The sequence below is a fragment of the Nicotiana tomentosiformis genome, chromosome 6, assembly GCF_000390325.3.
Source record: "Nicotiana tomentosiformis chromosome 6, ASM39032v3, whole genome shotgun sequence".
Taxonomy (NCBI): Eukaryota; Viridiplantae; Streptophyta; class Magnoliopsida; order Solanales; family Solanaceae; genus Nicotiana; species Nicotiana tomentosiformis.
This window is the reverse complement of record NC_090817.1, coordinates 120,085,470-120,106,987: the sequence shown is the minus strand read 5'-3', so window position 1 is coordinate 120,106,987 and position 21,518 is coordinate 120,085,470. Positions and strand designations below refer to the sequence as shown.

Genomic DNA, 21,518 nt, shown 5'->3' with positions numbered 1-21,518 from the left:
CTACAAATACATTTTGGTTTTTATTATGATAATCGAATCATTAAAACGTTATCAAGTTAGGAAAATGAAAATCCTAGAGGTGCAAAATTAGGAAATTAAATATCCAACGTCACGTTAGTTTAAACTAGAAAAGGCAAAAGACATCGAAAATATATACGTGAGAAAGAGAGAAAACGCGCGAGGAAGTTATAGTTAATTATTGTGGGACAACTATTGCAAGATTTATGACTCCTTGTGATAGACCTGTGGAATTAAACAAATTAAAAAATATAGTTTTGATCTGATTGTTATTAACATCATAACAAGAATATTCAGGATTAATTACCTTGCCCTGCCCCAGCATTACTAGAATATATAGATGCCATAGCAAATGGGATGCTATAAAGGACCTGTACAAGACGAGATTTAAAAAGAGTCAATTTCATGTTAATACTAGTAAGATTAAGATTAATGATATTCTAGCACGCAATAAGTAATATTTGTACGTGCTGTTATATCGTAAGTCAATTTCTGTACTATTAGAGATGCAGATGTTAATTAATAATGATAGTACTTGCTTAATAATTATGTTATAAGCATGTGTACATGCATATCTTAAAGTAGAGTTTTCAAAAGCGTTTGTTAAAACGTACGTACTAAGACATATTGGTGGGACGTAAGTACGTTGAATTTTCCCAAAAAGTCCTTTTCTTGATACTTAAAAATACTCAAAAGTCAGCTCATTGAAAATTGTTAAACTAAAAAAACTAGAAAGTGTTATAAAATAAAAACTGTAAAGTAAAGATAAGTATAGAGAGAAATTGATATATTATTCAAACTTCAAATTTATGTACATAATGAACTAAAAACTCCTCTATTTATAGAAGAATGGAAGCAGCTGCGAGACTTTTCAGGAAGTAGCTGCAAGACTTTTCTTTAGCTGCTTGTAAGCTGTCTGCATGAGCTACTTGCAACCTGCCTGTTTAATAAGAAGCTGTTGCAAATCATTTCATTGAGTTGCTTGCAACCTGCCTGCATCAGCTGCTTGTAGATAAACTTCAACAGAGTACTAAATGGATAATCTTCTTCGGAAAGATTATCTATAACGGAGTAATAAATGAACATCCACAATATAATTATTTTCATAACACTCCCCCTTGGATGTTCATTAAAAGGTATCGTGCCTCATTAAAACCTTACTAGGAAAAATCGAGTGAGAAAAATCCTAGTGAAGAAAAAAGAGTACACATATTTAGTAATACGCATTTCTAGCTGCCTCATTAAAAACCTTAAAAGAAAAACCCTGTGGAAAAAAATCTTAGTAAGGAAAAAGAGTACATCGCGTATTTTACTCCCCCTGATGAAAACCTTGTTTCAAATATTTGAGTCTCCGCATTCCAATCTTGTCTTCTCAAAAGTTAAAGTTGGCAAAGATTTAGTGAATAAATCTGCCGGATTGTCACTTAAACGGATTTGCTGCACATCAATGTCACCATTTTTCTTAAGATCGTGTGTGTAGAATAATTTTGATGAAATGTGCTTTGTTCTATCTCCTTTTATAAATCCTCCCTTCAATTGGGCTATGCATGCAGCATTGTCTTCGTATAAAATTGTGAACCTTTTATTGTCACGACCCAATTTCGCCTATAGGTCGTGATGGCGCCCAACACTACAGCTAGGCAAGCCAACTAATAAGTCAAACATATATTGGTTAAACTTTTATTCCAAGAAGATAATAAAATACCAATTTCTACTAATGTGCGTGCCAAGACCCGATGTCACAAGTGCATGAGCATCTAGTAGATTATACAAAACTCCAAATACTGTCTGAAATAAAATAGACAGAATAGAAATATCAGAAGAGACACTGGTAGCTGCAGAACGGCTCAAAAAGGCAACTCACCACTATGCCTCGGGATGACGTGGGTATGTGATGATAGGTCCTCCACTAGTACCTGTCTCAGATCCTGCACAAAAAGTGCAGCAAGTGTAGTATGAGTACGTAAACAACGTGTACCCAGTAACTATCAAGCCTAATCTCAAAGTGGTAGAGACGAGATGGCCGACTTTGACACTCACTATAGGTCAATAATAATTGAAATAAAAGTAAGATATTTAAATCAGCATGATTTACAGAATTTACAAATAATTTATTTACTCAGCGGAAATAATCAAATTCCTTCAAATGTAACAATTCTCAATATATTAATTAAATTCCTTCAACTCAAATAATTTCCAATTTATCAATTAAATATCATTTGCAGGAGTGACAATTAATTCCTTAACAAGCAAGAATAATAATTTATTAAATTCCAAGGATTTTTCAATTTATTAATTAGCTTCACGAGCTGAAATAATTTATTAAAGTATCGTGTAATTATTATTATTAAGCACGATTTCTGTCGAGGACGTACGGCCCGATCCAGAGTGTCGTATACACTGCCAAGGGACGTGCGGCGCGATCCATAGATGAATCTATCCTGCCGAGGCGTTCGGCCCGCTCCACAAGAAAGGAGGACATTTTCTTATGTGCCTCCGGAAGGAGAGTATATTAATTATGAGATGAATTTGGGAGGAGAACAATTTCTTTTAATAATTAATTGATTTAAACAAACAATAAAGCCTATGAGATTTCCATCCTTTAATATCTTTATCTAACATTTCACAATATATTCATATAGATATCAATTAATATAAATAAATCAAAGAATACAATTTACACAAGTAAGGCATGCTTTGAGTCCTAAACTACCCGGACTTTAGCATTAATAGTAGCTACGCACGGACTCTCGTCACCTCGTGCGTACGTAGCCCCCACAATTAGCAACAATTATTTAATTTTTAATCTCCTATGAGGTAATTTCCCCCTCACAAGATTAGACAAGAGACTTACCTCGTCTTGCTCCAATTTAATCCACTATAAGGCCTTTTCCACGATTATCCAACTCCACCTGGCTCGAATCTAGCCAAAATAATTTGATACAATCACTAAATATTATAGGAATCAATTCTATAAGGAAATACTATATTTTTGATAAAAATTCCGAAATTAATTAAAAATTCTCCCGCGGGGCCCACATCTCGGAATCCGACGAAAGTTACGAAATCCGACAACCCATTCAATTACGAGTCCAACCATACCAGTTTCACTCAAATCCAACTCCGAATCGATACCGAAATCTCAAAATTTCGTTTCTATGAGATTTCTAAACTTTTCCAAATTTCAATCTCAAAACACTAATTAAATTGTGAAAATAATAATATACTTGTATATGTAGACCAAATTCGAGTTAGAATCACTTACCCCAATGTTTTTCCCTTGAAAATCTGCCAAAAGTCGTCTCTGTCAAGCTCAAGTTCGCCAAAAATGGCAAATGGGACGAATGTCCTCTGTTTTTATAACTTACAACTCTGCCCAGTTCGATCAAGGAGCTCGATCAGGGGAGCTCAATCTCAGGAGCTCGATCTCAAGGAGCTCGGTCTCAGGGAGTTCGATCTCAGGGAGTTCGATCAGGGTATCGAGGTTGGGCCTTCGATCATAGCTTCAATCATTGCATCGAGCTTGAGCCTTCGATCAGGGCATCGAGCATGGGTCTCGATCCTAGCCTCGAGCCTTACCTTCGATCATGCCCTCGAGCCTTGCCTTCGATCGAGGCTTCGATACTGAGCCTCATCCCTGGCTTCGACTCAGGCCTCGATCGTGGGCTCGATATCTGGGGCTCGATCTGAGGCTCGATATCTGGAGCTCGATCTGAGGCTCGATCACAAGCCAGAATATGCAGCAGAAGAGAAAATTGCAGTAGCTTTTTAAGTCCAACTTTTGATCCGTTAACTATCCGAAACTCACCCGAGGCCCTCGGGACCTCAACCAAATATACCAACAAGTCCTAAAACATCATACGAACTTAGTCGAACCTCTAAATCACATCAAACAACGCTAAAACCATGAATCATACCCCAATTCAAGCTTAATGAAACTAAGAGTTTTCAACTTCTACATTCAATGTCGGAACTTATCAAATCAACTCCGATTGACCTCAAATTTTACACACAAGTCATAAATTACATAACGAAGCTATGAAAATTTTCAGAACTGGATTCCGACTTCGGTATCAAAAAATCAACTCCCCGGTCAAACTTTCAAACTTTAAATTCCTATTTTAGCCATTTCAAGCCTAATTTCACTACGGATTTCCAAATAAAATTCCGATCATGCTCCTAAGTCCAAAATCATCATACGGAGCTATTGGAATCATCAAAATTCTATTCCGAAGTTGTTTTCTCCAAATGTTGACCGAAGTCAAACTTAGCACTTTAAGGCCAACTTAAGGAACCAAGTGTTCTAGTTTCACCTCAAACACTTCCAAATCCCGAACCAACCATCCCCGCAAGTCATAAATCATTACAAGCACCTACAGGAAGTTTTATTTTAGGGAATGGGATTCTAAAAGTTAAAATAACCGGTTGGGTCATTACATTCTCCACCTCTTAAACAAACGTTCGTCCTCGAACGGGTTTAGAATTGTACCTGGAGTGCTGAATAAGTGTGGATATCTGCTCCGCATGTCTTCCTCAGTCTCCCAAGTCACTTCCTCGACTGGTTGGCCCCTCCACTGGACTTTTACTGCAGAAATCCTCTTGGACCTCAACTGGCGAACATGTTTATCAACAATGGCAATTGGTTCCTCTTCATAACCCAAGTTATTATCTAGCTAAACTGTGCTGAAGTCTAACACATGTGATAGGTCGGCATGATACTTCCGGAGCATAGATACGTGAAACACCGGATGAACTCCCGATAGGCTGGGAGGCAAGGCAAGCTCATAAGCAACCTCCCCAACTCGTTTCAACACCTCAAATGGGCCTATAAACCTTGGGCTCAATTTGCCCTTCTTCCCGAATCTCATAATTCCCTTCATCGGCGAAACCTTCAAGAGAACTTTTTCACCTACCATAAATGATATATCACGGGCTTTCTGATCCGCGTAACTCTTTTGTCTGGACTGTGCTGTACGAAATCACTCCTGAATCAACTTTACCTTTTCTAAGGTATCCCTTACCAAATCAGTACCATATAACTTAGCCTCACCTGGCTCAAACCATCTGATAGGTGAACGACATCGCCGACCATATAAAGCCTCAAATGGAGCCATCTCGATGCTGGATTGGTAACTGTTATTATAAGCAAACTCGGCCAAAGACAGGAAACGATCCCACTGACCTCCAAAGTCAATCACACATGCCCTGAGCATATCCTCCAAAATCTGAATTGTCCTCTCTGACTGTCCATCGGTCTGCGGATGAAAGGTTGTGCTGAGCTCTACACGGGTCCCCAACTCACTCTGTACTGCTCTCCAGAAATGCAAAGTAAACTGAGGACCTCTATCTGATATGATGGAAATTGGCACACCGTGCAACCGAACTATCTCCTGAATATAAATCTGGGCCAACCTCTCTGAAGTATACGTAGTCACAACAGGAATAAAATGTGCCGACTTAGTTAACCTGTCAACAATCACCCAAACGGCATCAAATTTCCTCAAGGTCCGCGGCAATCCAACTACAAAATCCATAGTAATTCGTTCCCATTTCCACTATGGTATGGTCATCTGCTGAAGTAGGCCACCTGGCCTCTGGTGCTCATATTTAACTTGCTGACAATTTAGACACTGAGCTGCATACTCAACTATGTCATTTTTCATTCATCGCCACCAATAATGTTGCCTCAAGTCACGATATATCTTAGTAGCACCTGGATGAATAGAATATCGAGAACTGTGTGCCTCTTCTAGGATCTTTTTCCTCAGTTCATCCACATTAGGAACACACAGACGATCCTGGAGTCGTAGAACACCATCTGCACCAATAGTGACTTCCTTGGCACCACCTCGTAGTACCGTTTCACGAAGAACCACCAGGTGTGGGTCATCATACTGGCGAGCCTTGACCTGTTCAAATAGTGAGGATTGGGCCACAACACATGCAAGAACTCGGCTGGGCTTCGAAATATCCAGCCTCACAATTCTGTTAGCCAAGGATTGAATATCTAAGGCTAATGGCCTTTCCTCTGCTGAAATGAAAGCCAAACTACCCATACTCTCCGCCTTTCTGCTCAAGGCATCTGCAACCACATTTGCTTTGCCCGGATGATACAGGATAGTAATATCATAAACTTTTAGTAACTCTAGCCATCTACGCTGCCTCAAATTTAGATCCCTCTGCTTGAACAAATGTTGCAAACTGCTATGATCAGTGTAAACTTCACAAGACACCCCATAAAGATAATGCCTCCAAATCTTAAGAGCGTGAACAATCGCAGCTAACACCAAATCATGTACCGGATAATTCTTTTCGTGGGGCTTCAGCTGACGTGAAGCATATGTAATAACTTGCCCTTCCTGCATCAATACACAACCCAAGCCAACGCGCGAAGCGTCGCAATACACTGTATACATTCCTGAACCAGAAGGCAACACTAACACTGGTGTTGTAGTCAATGATGTCTTGAGCTTCTGAAAGCTCACCTCACAATCATCGGACCATCGGAATGGAGCACCCTTCTGGGTTAATTTGGTCAAAGGTGCTGCAATAGATGAAAAACCTTCCACGAACCGATGATAATAACCTGTCAAACCCAGAAAACTCCTGATCTCCGTCGCCGAAGTGGGACGATGCCAATTCTGAACTGCCTCAATCTTTTTGCGATCAACTTTAATACCTTCGCCCGATACGATATGTCCCAAAAATGCTACAGACTCTAGCCAAAACTCACATTTAGAGAACTTGGCATATAACTTTTGTTCCTGCAATATCTGAAGCACTACTCTCATATGCTGTTCATGCTCCTCCTTACTACGTGAGTAGATCAAAATGTCATCAATGAAGACAATGACAAATGAGTCAATATATGGCCTGAATACCCTGTTCATCAAATCCATAAATGCTGCCGGTGCATTAGTTAAACCAAAAGACATTACCAGAAACTCATAATGACCATATCTAGTACGGAAAGTAGTCTTCGGAACATCCGAATCCCGAATCTTCAACTGATGGTACCCCGACCTCAAGTCGATCTTAGAGAATACCCTAGCACCCTACAACTGGTCAAATAGATCATCAATACACGGCAACGGGTACTTGTTCTTAATAGTGACTTTGTTCAATTGGCGATAATCAATACACATCCGCATTGTTCCATCCTTCTTTTTCACAAATAATACCGGTGCACCCCAAGGCGATACACTTAGTCTGACAAACCCTTTGGCTAGTAACTCTTCAAGCTGTTCTTTCAATTCTTTCGGAGCCATACGATACGATGGGATAGATATAGACTGGGTATCTGAAGCCAAGTCAATACAGAAATCAATATCACGATCAGGTGGCATACCTGGAAGATCTAACGGGAATACATCGGGGAACTCCCGAACTACATGCACTGAATCAATAGCTAGAGTCTCTGCAGTAGTATCCCGAACATAGGCTAGATAAGCCAAACAACCCTTCTCAATCATGTGTTGAGACTTTATAAAAGAAATAACTCGATTAAATGAACTAACATACGAACCCTTCCACTCCAGCTCAAGCATTTCTGGAATAGCCAAGGTAACAGTCTTGGCATGACAATCTAGAATAGCATGATATGGAGACAACCAGTCCATACCCAGAATAATTTCAAAATCGATCATCTCAAGCAATAGGAGATCTGCTCTAGTTTCATAACCACAGAATGTAATAATACAGGACCGGTAGATCCGGTTCACAATAACAGAATCGCCCACAGGAGTGGACACATAAACAAGAGTACTCAAGGACTCACGAGAAACGCCCAGGAATGGAGCAAATAGAGATGACACATATGAATACGTAGATCCTGGATCAAATAATACTGAGGCATCTTTGCCACAAACAGAAATAATACCTGTAATCACGGCATCTGAGGCCTCTGCATCTGGTCTAGCCGGAAAAACATAGAACCGAGTTGGAGCGCCAACTGGCTGGCCTCCGCTTGGCTGACCTCCACCTCTAGGACGGCCCCTACCCACCTGTCCTCCACCTTCTGGGTGGTCGGACTACTGGTGGAGCAACTGGTCCGGTAAGCATAGGCTGCTGACCCTGTTGTACTGGTCTACCCCGAAGCCTGGGGCAAAACCTCCGCATGTGACTGGGATCCCCGCACTCGTAACAAATCTTCGGTGCGATGGGCTGCTGACTAAGTGTCTGGCCCTGTGGACCTGAATACCCACTGGGAGGACCCTGAATAGCTAGTGGGCGGTAAGAACTCTCTGGGATAGCATTGAGATAAGGTCGCACCGGAGCACCTCGAGGAGGTGGTGGTGCTGGATATGGTGTTCTGCTGGACTGTCCCCTCACGAACTGACCTCTGCCCCCGGACGGAGCTCCTCTGAACTCTCCAGAGTACCTGAACCGCTTATCTTTCATAATTTGTTCTCGGCTCCGCTGACGTACACCCTCAATCCTCCGGGCTATTTCCACAACTCGCTCATAAGAAGTACCCATCTCAACCTCTCGAGCCATAGTAGCCTGAATACCAGTATGTAAACCAGCTACAAACCTTCGCACTCTCTCCGCCTCGGTAGGGAGTATCATTAGTGCATGGCGAGATAATTCAGAAAACCTCGCCTCATAATCGGTCACTGACATCTGACCCTGCTGGAGCTGCTCAAACTGAAACCGCAACTCTTCCCTCTAGGAGGGTGGAATATACCTGTCCAAGAAGATACGGGTGAACCTGTCCCAAGTCATGGGAGGAGAATCTGCTGGTCTGCCAAGAGCATAAGACTGCCACCATCTACGGGCTCTACCCTCTAGTTGAAAAGTAGCAAAATCAACCCCATGGGATTCCAATATCCTCATGTTGTACAGTCTATCCTTGCAACGATCAATGAAATCCTGTGGATCCTCATGTCGCTCACCCCCGAAGACAGGAGGATGTAGCCTAGTCCATCTGTCCAATAGTTTCTGGGGATCGGCGGCTACAGCTGGCCTGGGCTCAGGTGTAGTTGTTGCCACTGGCTGGGCTCCACCCACGGGTAGTGCACCCTGGGTCTGATATACAGCAGCTGCTTGTCCATGAGCCTGCGCAGTAGGGGTCTGTGCTCCCCCGCCAGCCTGAGATGTGGCTGGGTCTGCCGGAAATAAACCGGCATGAGTCATATTGTCCATGGATCGCAGCATACGACCCAAGACATCCTGAAATCCCGGTGCAGATGTGAAGTCCACCGGAGCTGGCTCTGCCACAGGCACCTCACCCTGCTCCTCAATAATGGGATTCTCTGCTGGATCCACTGGCGGCATAAGCGAAATAGTCCTGGGACGTCCTCGCCCTCTACCACGGGCTGGAGCCCTCCCTCGGCCTCTGCCTCGGCCTCTAGCAACTGGGGGAGTAGCTCTTCTCTGGTCTGGAATCTCATTAGAGCGTGTTCTCACCATCTGTGAGAGAATAAGAGAAGGATATTTAGTACTACATCAATTGCACGATAGAATATGAAGAAAGGTAGTTTCCTAACACCATATAGCCTCTCGAAGATAAGTACAGACGTCTCCGTACCGATCCACAAGACTCTATTAGGTCTGCTCATAACTTGTGAGACCTACGTGAACCTAGTGCTCTGATACCATGTTGTCAAGACCCAATTTTTCCTATAGATCGTGATGGCGCCCAACACTACAGCTAGGCAAGCCAACTAATAAGTCAAACATACATTGGTTAAACTTTTATTTCAAGAAGATAATAAAATACCAATTTCTACTAATGTGTGTGCCAAGACACTGTGTCACAAGTGCATGAGCATCTAGTAGATTATACAAAACTCCAAATAATGTCTGAAATAAAATAGACAGAATAAAAATATCAGAAGAGACACTGGTAGCTGCAGAACGGCTCAGAAAGGCAGCTCACCACTATGCCTCGGGATGACGTGGGTATGTGATGATAGGTCCTCCACTAGTACCTGTCTCAGATCCTGCACAAAAAGTGCAGCAAGTGTAGTATGAGTACGTAAACAACGTGTACCCAGTAAGTATCAAGCCTAATCTCGAAGTGGTAGAGACGAGATGGCCGACTTTGACACTCACTATGGGTCAATAATAATTGAAATAAAAGTAAGATATTTAAATCAGCATGATTTACAGAATTTACAAATAATTTATTTACTCAGCGAAAATAATCAAATTCCTTCAAATGTAACAATTCTCAATATATTAATTAAATTCCTTCAACTCAAATAATTTCCAATTTATCAATTAAATCTCATTTACAGGAGTAACAATTAATTCCTTAACAAGCAAGAATAATAATTTATTAAATTCCAAGGCTTTTCTAATTTATTAATTAGCTTCACGAGCTGAAATAATTTATTAAAGTATCGTGTAATTATTATTATTAAGCACGATTTCTGCCGAGGACATACGGCCCGATCCAGAGTGTCGTGTACACTGCCAAGGGACGTGCGGCGCGATCAATAGATGCATCTATCCTGCCGAGGCGTTCGGCCCGCTCCACAAGAAAGGAGAACATTTTCTTATGTGCCTCCGGAAGGAGAGTATATTAATTATGAGATGAATTTGGGAGGAGAACAATTTATTTTAATAATTAATTGATTTAAACAGACAATAAAGCCTATGAGATTTCCATCCTTTAATATCTTTATCTAACAATTCACAATATATTCATATAGATATCAATTAATATAAATAAATCAAAGAATACAATTTACACAAGTAAGGCATGCTTTGAGTCTTAAACTACCCGGACTTTAGCATTAATAGTAGCTACGCACGGACTCTCCTCACCTCGTGCATACATATCCCCCACAATTAGCAACAATTATTTAATTTTTAATCTCCTATGAGGTAATTTCCCCCTCACAAGATTAGACAAGAGACTTACCTCGTCTTGCTCCAATTTAATCCACTATAAGGCCTTTTCCACGATTATCCAACTCCACCTGGCTCGAATCTAGCCAAAATAATTCGATACAATCACTAAATATTATAGGAATCAATTCTATAAGGAAATACTACATTTTTGATAAAAATCCCGAAATTAATTAAAAATTCGCCCGCGGGGCCCACATCTCGAAATCCGACGAAAGTTATAAAATCCGACAAATCATTCAATTACGAGTCCAACCATACCAGTTTCACTCAAATCCGACTCCGAATCGATACCGAAATCTCAAATTTTCGTTTCTATGAGATTTCTAAACTTTTCCAAATTTCAATCTCAAAACACTAATTAAATTGTGAAAACAATAATATACTTGTATATGTAGACCAAATTCAAGTTAGAATCACTTACCCCAATATTTTTCCCTTGAAAATCTGCCAAAAGTCGTCTCTGCTCAAGCTCAAGTTCGCCAAAAAGGGCAAATGGGACGAATGTCCTCTGTGTTTATAACTTACAGCTCTACCCAGTTCGATCAAGGAGCTCGATCTCAGGGAGTTCGATCAAGGAGCTCGATCTCAAGGAGCTCGGTCTTAGGGAGCTCGGTTTTAGGGAGTTCGATCAGGGTATCGAGGTTGGGCCTTCGATCATAGCCTCAATCATTGCATCGAGCTTGAGCCTTCGATCAGGACATCGAGCATGGGTCTCGATCCTAGCCCTCGAGCCTTACCTTCGATCATGCCCTCGAGCCTTGCCTTCGATCGAGGCTTCGATACTGAGCCTCGTCCCTGGCTTCGACTCAGGCCTCGATCGTGGGCTCGATATCTGGGGCTCGATCTGAGGTTCGATCACAGCCCAGAATATGCAGCAGAAGAGAAAATTGCAGCAGCTTTTTAAGTCCAACTTTTGATCCGTTAACCATCCGAAACTCACCCGAGTCCCTCGGGACCTCAACCAAATATACCAACAAGTCCTAAAACATCATACGAACTTAGTCGAACCTCTAAATCACATCAAACAACGCTAAAACTATGAATCATACCCCAATTCAAGCTTAATGAAACTAAGAGTTTTCAACTTCTACATTCAATGTCGGAACTTATCAAATCAACTCCGATTGACCTCAAATTTTACACACAAGTCATAAATTACATAACGAAGCTATGAAAATTTTCAGAACTGGATTTCGACTCCGGTATCAAAAAATCAACTCCCCGGTCAAACTTTCAAACTTTAAATTCCTATTTTAGCCATTTCAAGCCTAATTTCACTACGGACTTCCAAATAAAATTCCGATCATTCTCCTAAGTCCAAAATCACCATACAGAGCTATTGGAATCATCAAAATTCTATTCCGAGGTTGTTTTCTCAAAATGTTGACCGAAGTCGAACTTAGCACTTTAAGGCCAACTTAAGGAACCAAGTGTTCTGGTTTCACCTCAAACACTTCCAAATCCCGAACCAACCATCCCCGCAAGTCATAAATCATTACAAGCACCTACAGGAAGTTTTATTTTAGGAAACGGGGTTCTAAAAGTTAAAATGACCGGTTGGGTCATTACATTTATCACACTTCAAACCACATTTTTCTTGAATAAAATGAATCACTCATCTCAACCATACGCATTCCCTATTTGCTTCATGAATAGCTATTATCTCAGCATGCTTTGAAGAAGTAGCAACAATTGACTGCTTTGTGGAGCGCCATGATATGACAGTACCTCCACATGTAAACACGTACCCGGTTTGAGATCGAGCTTTATGGGGATCAGATAAATAACCTACATCTACATAACCAACAAGATCTGCACTACCTTTGTTAGCATAAAACAAACCCATATCAAGAGTTCCCTTTAAATATCGCAAAATATGCTTAATCCTATTCCAATGTCTCCGAGTAGGATAAGAGATATATCTTGCTAGTAAATTAACAAAAAATGATATGTCATGCCTTGTAGCATTAGCAAGATACTTAAGTGCACCAGTTGTACTGAGATAGGGTATTTCAGGACCAAGGAGTTCCTCATCCTCCTCTGGAGGTCAGAACGGGTCCTTATTCACTTCAAGTGATCGAACAACCATTGGTGTACTCAATGGGTGCGCTTTGTCCATGTAAAAGCATTTTAAGACCCTTTCTGTATAGGCAGATTGATGTATAAAGATCCCGTTTGCTAAATGTTCAATTTGTAATCCAAGACAAAGTTTTGTTTTTCCAAGATCTTTCATCTCAAATTCTTTCTTAAGATATTCAATTGCCTTTTGGAGCTCTTCTGGAGTTCCAACAAGATTTATGTCATCAACATAAACAGCAAGTATCACAAATTCTGATGTCATTTTTTTTATAAAAATACATGGACAAATAACATCATTTATGTAATCATCTTTCAGTAAATATTCACTAAGGCGATTATACCACATGCACCCAGATTGCTTTAAACCGTACAAAGATCTTTGTAATCTGATTGAATACATTTTCAGAGATTTTGAATATGCTTCAGGCATTTTAAATCCTTCAGGGATTTTTATGTAAATATTATTATCAAGTGACCCGTACAGATAAGCTGTAACCACATCCATCATATGTATTTCAAGTCTTTCACGTAAGGTTAAACTGATGAGATATCGAAATGTTATGGTATCCATAACTGGTGAATATGTTTCTTCATAATCGACTTCAGGTCGTTGTGAGAATCCTTGTGCGACAAGGCGAGCCTTGTATCTTTCAACTTCATTTTGGTATTTCCTTTTTCGCACAAAACCCCATTTATGACCAACTGGTTTTACACGAGTAGGTATTTGGACTACTGGTCCAAAGACCTCTCTTTTAGCAAGTTCGTTCAATTCTGATTGAATTGCCCCTTGCCATTTTGGCCAATCAGATCTTTGTTGACATTCTTCGACAGATCGGGGTTCACAATCCTCACTATCTTACATAATGTTAAGTACAACATTATATGCAAAAATATTATCACCACTATGTCAGATCGATTTAAATTAATCCCATCACCAGTAGAACTTATTAAAAGTTCCTCACTCACTTGAGTCTCGGGTTCATTGATTTCTTCAGGAATCTCAGAACTAATCAGATCTTGAGTCTCTTCAGGAGATCCCTTCATAATATCATTTTGATCATTTGTCGATTTTCTTTTTCTAGGATTTCGATCCTTAGAACCCAAAGGCCTACCACGCTTATGGCGTGCTTTAGGTTCACTAGTTCTTATGCTAGTAGATGGTCCTGCTAGGACATCAATTCGTATAGGCACATTCTCTACAGGGATATGTGACTTAGTTATCCTTTTCAAATCAGTAAACGCGTCTGGCATTTGATTTGCTATATTTTGTAAATGAATGATCTTCTGGACCTCCTGATTACATATAGGGGTACGTGGATCAAAATGAGATAATGATGAAACTTTACACACAATTTCTCTTTTGATTTCCTTTTTCTCTCCCCCTAATTGTGGGAAATTTGTTTCATCAAATCGACAATCTGCAAATCGAGCAGTAAATAAATCTCCCGTCAATGGTTCAAGATAGCGAATAATAGAGGGTGATTCAAACCCAATATATATTCCTAACCTTCTTTGGGGGCCCATCTTACTGCGTTGTGGTGGTGCTACTGGCACATATACAGCACATCCAAAAATTTATAGATGGGCAATATTTGATTCATGACCAAAAACTAATTGTGACGGAGAATATTTATTATAATGTGTTAGTCTGAGACGGATAAGTGATGTTGCGTGCAAGATAGCATGGCCCCAAACAGTAGTGGGAAATTTTATTTTCATAAGTCGTGGTCTTATTATCAATTACAGTCGTTTAATAAATGACTCTACAGGGCCATTTTGAGTATGAACATAAGCTACAGGATGTTCAAATTTTATTCCAACTGATAGACAGTAATTATCAAAAGCTTGAGATGAGAATTCTCCAGCATTATCAAGGCGAATAGCCTTTATAGGATAATTTGGGAATTGTGCCTTTAATCGAATTATTTGGGCTAATAACTTTGCAAACGCCAGGTTGCGAGATGATAGTAGGCAAACATGAGACCATCTTGAAGATGCATCTATTAGGACCATAAAATATCTAAACAGCCCTCTTGGTGGGTGAATAGGTCCACATATATCCCCATGTATATGTTCTAAAAAGGTAGGGGACTCAATGCCAACCTTCATTGGTGATGGTCTAGTGATCATTTTGCCTTGATAACAAGCATCACAAGAAAATTCATCATTTGTAAGAATCTTCAGGTTCTTTAATGGATGCCCACTCGAATTTTTAGTAATTCGTTTCATCATTATTGATCCAGGATGGCCCAAACGGCCATGCCAAAGCACAAAAGTATTTGAATCAGTAAACTTCTGGTTTACGATAGAGTGTGTTTTAACTGTACTAATCTTTGAATAGTATAAGCCAGAAGATAAAGTTGGTAACTTTTCTACAATGCATTTCTGGCTAGAAATATTCTTTGCAATACAAAGATATTCCACGTTCATTTCATCTATTGTCTCAACATGATACCCATTTCGACGGATATCTATAAAACTCAATAAGTTTCTTCGGGACTTGGAGGAGAATAATGCATTGTCTATAATAAGTTTTGTTCCCTTAGACAAAAATACAATAGCTCTTCCGGAGCCTTCAATCAAACTTATATTATCAGAAATTGTAGAAATATTTGCTTTTTCCTTATGCAAATAAGAAAAGTATTTTTGATATTTGAATATGGCATGAGTTGTTCCACTATCAATTACACAAATATCTTCATGATTGATCTTTGATCCAAACATAATTTGAGGATTATCCATATTCTTCAAAATGACATAAACAAAATAAATATGATAGTAAAAATTATTATCAAAGCATAACTTTTATTTATGTACAACAATTACATAACTATACTATCTACTACAAACAACAAAAATTTAAATATTTACATTTTTACATATTCACTACCGATCACATGACTTGTTTCTCCTTCTGGGAGTGCAAAATAATCAGCTACATCCAAATGCATGAAGTCTAAACTATCTTCAGAAATAAAATTTGCTTCAGCATTTTTCTGTCTTTTTCAGGGAGGCTTGATACAGCTCAACCAGGTGCTTTGGCGTACGACATGTAAGTGACCAGTGCCCTTTTCCTCCACATCTATAGCATGCATTTTCTGGCTTTGCTTCTTGCACCGCTTCATGCTTTTGTTCCTTCATTTTCCACTGCTGGTGGTGAGGAGGGTTCTTTGGTGCATTGTTATTACCACGATTAGAGTTTCCTCCCCGACCACGGCCATGACCACAACTGAGGCCACGTCCTCTTCCACGCTTAGCTTGGTGGAAGTTCGTCTTACTCACTTCAGGGAATGTACAAGAACCAGTAGGTCGGCTTTCATGGTTTTTCATTAATAGCTCATTATGTTGCTCGCCTACAAGAAGATGTGAGATAAGTTCAGAATATTTTTTAAATCCCATCTCTCGATATTGCTGCTGCAGGAGCATATTCGAGGCATGAAAAGTGGTGAAAGTTTTCTCCAATATATCATGATCAGTAATATTATCACCACATAGTTTCAATTGGGAAATAATTCTGAACATAGCAGAATTATACTCACTGATAGATTTAAAATCTTGTAACCTTAGATGAGTCAAATCATAACGTGCCTGTGGAAGAACGACCATATTCAGGTGGTCATATCTATCTTTCAAATTATTCCACATTATGACTGGATCTTTAACAGTAAGATATTCCATTTTCAGGCCCTCATCAAGGTGATGGCGTAGGAATATCATTGCTTTGGCACGGTCTTGGTTTGATGCCTGATTTTTATCTTTGATGGTGTCTGCCAGACCCATCGCATCAAGATGAATTTCGGCATCAAGCACCCAAGACATGTAGCTTTTGTCCGATATATCCAGGGCTACAAACTCAAATTTAGAAAGATTTGACATTATTTAGAAAAAAGTTCGTTCCTCTGATACTTTCAAAGTATTTTCTCGAGATGGCAGAGTCCCGTGTTGATAACGTGTTATAAAATAAAAACTGTAAAGTAAAGACAAGTATAGAGAGAAATTGATATATTATTCAAACTTCAAACTTATGTACATAATGAACTGAAAACTCCTCTATTTATAGAAGAAAGGAAGCAGCTGCGAGGCTTTTCAGGAAGCAGCTGCAAGGCTTTTCTTTAGCTGCTTGTAAGCTGTCTGCATGAGCTGCTTGCAACATGCCTATTTAATAAGAAGCTGCTGCAAATTATTTCATTGAGCTGCTTGCAACCTGTCTGCATCAGCTGCTTGTAGATAAACTTCAACAGAGTACTAAATAGATAATCTTTTTCAGGAAGATTATCTATAGTGAAGTAATAAATGAACATCCACAATATAATTATTTTCATAACAGAAATGCTTTTTTTAGTTGTTAGCCTGTAATTTCATAATCCTTTCTCTTTGTCCTTTAGTTTACTCAGTAACCAAACACTCATTGTGTTTTATCTCAAAGTGCAAATTTAACTTTTTTATGAATTATATGTTTATTAATTTCTAAAAAATTAAAAATAAAAGAAAATCTACGGTCACGGGGCCAGCGGCGAATTCAGTATTTAAACTCTATGGGTTTAAGTTTAAAAAATTTTAACACAAAACCCATTATATTTTTAAAGTTATGGGTTCATATCTATTATTTTTACAATTTTAATGAATTTTTACACATAATATTTTACTCTGCGTCAAAAGTTACGGAAAAAAAACATTTAAGTAATGCAATGTGGCTTATCATATTACGCACTTAAATGCATTACTTAATTGTTTTGTGTTAAAAGTAGCAAATTACAGATACTACAAATAATAGAAGAACTCTCAGCTAGAGGAATTCCCGTAACAGCAATAAGAAGCAAGGCACTGACCTTTGACACCTTGATCCGGCGGCAGAAGATCGCCGTCGCCGCCGTATCGCCGTGATTTCTCTGCCATTTTTGTAACCAAAACAGTCATGGCCAAGCAAATAGCCAAGATGAAATTGACAATCCCCCATAGCCTTTTTGCACCACCTAGCCACTTTCCAACACACTCCATCCCTAGTGACATTAAGCATAGCACACATGAGCTCAACAGAAGCCCAAATACACCTGCATTTACTCCTTTATTGTATAGATTCCCGTCCCGAACTGTGCCCCCATATACCTGTCCAAACAAAGAAAGAAAAAAAAACGAGTAAGATGCATAGTGTAAAAAGTTAATTTTAATTCTAAAAAAATTGTAACCTTTAAAATTCTGAGTCAGTAGTCTTTTAACTTTACAACTCCCACTTAGGGTATAATTCTCAAAATCTAAAACTCTCCTTTTTTAAATTAATACTATATCAGTCTAGTGACATCCTATAAACTGAAAGATGTCAAACTCTCATAAAAGTTCAATGGGTAACTTGATAGAAGTAGTAGAACCGATTAATATGTCATATATAAAAGTGGTTCTTTAACTAGTTTTGGAGGTAAGGCTTTAATTATGGCCCCTCTGTGATGTACTAATTTTTTGTTATTAATAAATAATGTAAGGGATAATGTCAAACCTCACGCCACAGGAAGTGAAAGCTTAGGTGGATGATTTGAATAAAAAGAAGTATATGTATATGTCATATTAAATATTCAACAAGAAATAATATCTTTTTATATAATCCTTATATTATTACTAATCTCTGCATTACAATCTTGCATGACTTTGTCTTTAAACCAAATCGACAAGTATAAATAAAAATGTAGAAAGACAAACTAAAAAGAAAAGTAAGACAATACTTCTAATTAAATACCTCTTTGCCCATCCAATCAGTGCCATACAAGGTGAATGGAAACCAAGCAATCCAGTTCACAGCTGTGACCATTAGAAGAATCCACACTGCTCTTGGCAAATGCTTTAGAGCTTCAAACATCTCTCCAAAAAACAACAATCCTCCTTTTTTTCCTGATGCACCCAAATACTACTCACTGTTAATGAAATCTTTCTGTGGCAGCCCTTTTTCATCCACAGTTGTTAAGGCTAAGGTTGTTAAACTGAGCAATAAAACTACTGAGATGAGAAAACAGCTCTTTAGGTTTGCACATTGAGCATCACAGGCTTCTGTCTTTGTAAAGGTGAAAATGGTGTAGAGGTGAGAGTATGAACCGGCGGCGTTCCCCAGAACGCCTCCGACCGCCATGAAGAATGCGTAGCAAGACTGTGCCGTCCTTATCCGACCGGCTTTTCCGCCGGAGAGATCAGCCAAGAATGTTCTGCACGGACCCTGCATTCAAAATTCTTTCAACAAACCATATACAGAAGGTACAGTCAAAGAGTCTCGTTTGTTCTGATATTTGTTTGCTGTTATACCTAAACTATTGGGTGCTCCCAGTTACCCCGGAAGAATATATATGACCTGCTACGTCAGCATCACGTTCCAAAAACTCTTCCAAAGAGTTCCAAGTAGCAATTCACGCGGAATAAAAATTTGAGTGAATATGTTAAAATCTCCCTAAACTATCATCATGTTCATACCTTAACTATTGGGTTCATAGAACCCTGTGTTAGAAATGGCTAGGTGGACATATTTTTAAGACTTTTTTCATCTGCACGCGCCTCTCAATAAGTTATCTCAAACATTTTGCCACATATTCAACCGGGAGTTTGTAAGATCGATAGTTTGTGATCAACTTATGTATCTTTATTATAGAAATTACTAGTAATTGACCTAAGAATATAAAAAGAAATTTCAATACGAGCATATTAAAGTGAAGCTCTAATTTCATTTACCTGTAACATGTTGTTAGCGACATCAAGGTACCAAAACCCAACGATAAAAGTAATAATGCCAAGAGGCTTAGTTTTTGTATCAAGAGGATCACCAAAAGCATGACCAATATCAGCAGCAAAGCCAATGAAGATGACAGCGACGGCGACGAGGGAGGAGCCGGCGACAATGAAAGGCCGACGGCGGCCAAAGGTGGAGGAGAGGTTGTCACTTAAGTAACCAACCACAGGCTGAACAATCATTCCAGAAATAGGTCCACAAAGCCATATAATTGAAGCATATCTATGTGGAATACCAAGAAGCTGTAAATAAGGAGTTAACAAAGAGAGCTGAAGTGCCCATCCGAATTGAACTCCAGCAGCTATGGATGCCACCATTACTATCTTCCAACGTGGCGGCAGTACTGGAACAGCTGAATATGGTTGTTGAACTTCACTCTCCATTGAAATATCAATCCGTATTTAAGTTATGTATGACTTGGTCTACAAAATTATGAAAATATTTAAAACAAATTATGTGCATCTAAATAAAAAAAGGGCAAATCTGTGCGCTACGCTATAGCGAGGGGTCTGGTGAATATATCTATGTATCTAAATGATTGGATTGAAATTGATTAAAAGATTTAATGTTAATAAGTGAGCGGCTAAAAACGTATGTTGCTCATATTTTAATTGGGTTATTATTTATTAGACTAAAATAAAAAATATGATATAAGAAAATACTACCGGAAAGTTATTTTTTTCCGGTCGCTATGATTTTTGTGTGAGTTAGTGAAAGTTTTATAATTTTTGTGAGAAAATATAGTTATATGACTTTGGTGAAAAAAAATTATCGTTATATGACCATTTGTGAAATTTAACCCTATAATATTAAATAGAGATTTATAACCATGTTGATTTTGTTGTATTATAATGATGAAAGAAGGATATTTTTTGTGTATTTTATAATTAATATGATTGATCATAATATATAAGAAAGGAAATAATGTCTTGTTCCTATAATGGATTAAGATTTTCAAGAATATTTGAGCTCAGCTCGGCCTAGCTATGCTACTGAACTAGATTGGTTTCTGTAACAAATTAAAGTCGAGCTTTGGCCAAAGAGAATATTGGCATTCTAACATGCCAAAACAAAAAACAAAAGTCATATTAACATATTCTCACGTTACACAAAACAAAATCACAAGAAGAAATGTGTTTCAGTCTCAATCTCATCTTCGGCTATATAAAGGATGAAAATGCATGAGAAGGATAATGGGAAAGCTTCAATACCTGTTACGGTACTGAAAAAGGAAAAACGTAATATAGAGAGAGGAGATATTCTTATTCTCTCTTCCTTCTTTTCTTTTTCTTTTCTTAAAATGTATAATAACTCTGAGAGCGAAAAAGATCTCTGGCGCCCCTGTAGAGCGCCAGATAGAAAGAAAAAGAAAAGCTCTTTCTCTTCTCCAGTTCTTGATCTCTGTTTTATCTTTCTTTTTTCTTTTTCCTTTTCTGGATTCTTCTAATGGAAATGGAAGAAACCAAAAATGGAATCTACCTCTTCCTGCTCTAGATTTCCCTGAGACAAGAAAATTCAGGAGTGTTCCGTGACTTTGGTCTTTTTAAACGGAAGTCCAGTTATTAAAGAGATTGTCATTCTTTTGCAGCAGACACGCTATATTGGGCGATACAACAAACATATACACTGTATATACTATTTAACTAAGTAGCTATATAACGCAACACAGCAAACACATCCACATTTGTAGGAATAAAAGTGTATTTATCTTCGAGAAAACCCAAGAACCAAAAAAAAAAAAAAAAAAGAACGTAGACGTAACAATCACTTGCTTATGGCCTGAAAATACTCTCCACTA

The 21,518-nt window shown here is 38.8% G+C and overlaps 1 pseudogene; it reads right to left on the bottom strand.

The window, feature by feature from the left end:
* Positions 1 to 323: 323 nt before the first annotated feature.
* LOC104117728 (sucrose transport protein-like) lies at positions 324 to 21,124 on the bottom strand (annotated as a pseudogene).
* Positions 21,125 to 21,518: the final 394 nt, after the last annotated feature.